The sequence below is a fragment of the Ictidomys tridecemlineatus genome, unplaced genomic scaffold (genome assembly GCF_052094955.1).
Source record: "Ictidomys tridecemlineatus isolate mIctTri1 unplaced genomic scaffold, mIctTri1.hap1 Scaffold_350, whole genome shotgun sequence".
NCBI classification, from domain to species: domain Eukaryota; kingdom Metazoa; phylum Chordata; class Mammalia; order Rodentia; family Sciuridae; genus Ictidomys; species Ictidomys tridecemlineatus.
Window position 1 is genome coordinate 310,182 of NW_027522417.1, and position 2,517 is coordinate 312,698.

At 50.8% G+C, this 2,517-nt stretch overlaps 1 long non-coding RNA gene across 1 annotated transcript; it reads left to right on the forward strand.

Annotated features, from left to right (window-relative positions):
• Positions 1–1,163: 1,163 nt before the first annotated feature.
• LOC144373317 (uncharacterized) lies at positions 1,164–2,263 on the forward strand. Its single transcript, XR_013433045.1, has 2 exons — positions 1,164–1,473; positions 1,764–2,263. It is a non-coding gene; the product is annotated as an uncharacterized LOC144373317 (long non-coding RNA).
• Positions 2,264–2,517: the final 254 nt, after the last annotated feature.

Here is a 2,517-nt window from a genome sequence, read left to right on the forward strand (position 1 = left end):
TTGCTTTTTCACTAATGAGAACACAGGTTTCCTGGTCTTGCTCTTTACTTGCCAAGTCTTTATAGAGGACTTCCCTAGTCTGCAGTGTCAGGTGGTAGATTTTCAGTTTCTCCTGGACTCTGCAGGGCCCAGGCTCTGTGGTGCCTGGAGCAAGGCTGCAACCTCCTCTGACCCCTTCCAGGCATCCTGCTGCTCCTGGGCTGGTGCACCCTGCTGCTCACCCTCCTCCGGGGCTTGAGCTCCTGGCTCTTCTACTCATGGTGCCTCTCCTCCCCACGGCCCTGGACTATTCTATGGTAGTTCGGGTTCCTTTAGTGAAGGATTCTTGCTTGTTTCTTTTGGTGTGGATCCTGTTCTGTCACCGAGGGCAGGGCAGGAGGGAGCCACCCTGACCTGATGGTTCCCTGACCTTATGGAGCTTGGTCTATGAGGAAGGCAGGAAAGGAGTAATAGAGATGAGCTCTTAGGTCAGTGGACGGTTCTGTTAAGGCAAACGCAACAGGGGGCGGGCACCGAGGGAGGGATGGAATCTTAGGGGTGTCACCAGGGCTTCCCCGAGACACAGTGCCATGGCTCTGGGAGCGAAGCTGGAGATCTGGAAGAGGACACATGCCAGGCATGGAGGAGGCCAAGGCAAGTGTACTGGCCTGGGGAAGGCTCAGCCACAGGCCAGGTGGCTACAGGGGGACACCGGGAAGATGGCAGTGACAACCCTGAGGATACAGAGTGCTGTGGGTCCTTCCTGTTGAGACAACCAACTGAGGGTCCAAATCATTTGAGAAAAAAAAAGTCTGTCCTGAACATGTGCAAACTGCCTAGTCCCTGTGGCAGTGCCATGTGACAGTGCCCTGTGACAACTTCCTATTCCGCACGGACGCTTGCTGAGTCCAGAGGTGACTGACACTCCCTGGGAGGGTGTGCGCAGGCTGTGAGCGGCACACTTGAGGTGGTAAGGGTCCCAGCTTAGGTGGTGGGCATCCTGGACAGAGCCTGCCGACATGGAGGGTCAACCTGCTTACTTTAAGAAAGGCCCAACGGCAGACGTTCAGTTTGAAGGGTCAACAATCTGATAAAAAAAACATGCAACTCAATCATATATTTCTAATGAAACTGACAAATATAGATGCCCCTCAACTGAAACACAAATGCTTAAAGCTATAGAAATCAAGTACACGCTGCGTCTTACGAATTGTTGGGAGGAAAATGGACGTGAGGGTCCTACTTTACAAAGAACGCTGCCCACGGTGAGACCAACATCACGAGGCACCGACTTCTATAAAACGCAGTCCTCAGGAGCAGCAGTCTTCATTGGTTCCAGGATTAACTCCCGCGTTCATTGCTGTGCAAATGTTTCCATTGATCAAAAGCCTCCCTGATGGAGGACTATCAATGTGGGGAGATACATGGTGCTTCTGGATTCTACTCCACTGCTCCTCCCTCTCAGACCATCCTGCACCCCTTCCACGTTCCGAGGTGATTTTCAAGGACTGGGCCTCCCATCAGGGCCTGGCACCTCCAGTTCTTTTGTGTCCTTGTTTTGGTCCCTTGTCAATGGGGACCCTGCCATTGCCTGCTCTCATTTTACCCGTGTCCTTTCTTTCCCGAGTTGTGTGAAAACCTTTTGCCACATGGTGGCCAGGAGGATCCCACCCAGTCAGGAAGACCCTGCCTGTGTGTGACCTTAGCCTTCACCCTGTGAGCAGGCCCTATGTCCTGTGCTGCAGGTACAAGTAGCTCAACCTGCATTTTGTCATTTGGACCAGGACCCTGGAATGTCAGCCCAGCAGAACAGAAGTGCTGTATTTGGATCGCGAACAGGAGCACACCTGGACCCCCAGAGGTCGCCAAGGCTGAGACCCTGCAGGGCAATCTGAAGAACTGAGGTAGAGGCAGAGCGTCCTGGGCTTCACAGGGCAAGCTGGGGACTCACACGACACCCCTGGACACCACGGCTGCTGTAGGCCTGTGAGCCCCTCCTGGAATGTGCACACAGACCTGAGGGCCAGAGAGCGTCTGAATAGTCACCTCCAAAAGCTAATGCTAGCTGCTCTCACGGGGGATCCACAATTTTCTCTCCCACCCGAAACAAAGAGAGCACCCTGGGCACTCCCATCCTCCAGTTGTTATTTAGCAAACTTGTCAATCAAATGTGTGTAGAAAGGGACCCATTTACTAACAAGCCTGAGGTCTCTTCTACATCTTCTGGCCCTGTATGCGTTTGCCTGGATACAACATTTAAATAAAAACAAATTAAATACACTAATCTATTTATTTCTAGTTTTTATTAGTGCATTGAATAAATCTTTCCCTATTCTGAATTCCAAAAGAAACTCCGTTATTTTTTTCCATGAGAAGATTGGCAGTTTTGTTTTTGCCATCATTAAATAAATACATTTGGAGCTGGTTGTGTCTATGGAGTGAGGTAGGGGTTCATTTTATTTTCCATTCTGCTTACTAACAGCCCCATTTTCTCCTATTTATTAAGGTGCTCCTCCTATCATAATCTGAAGCTTCATT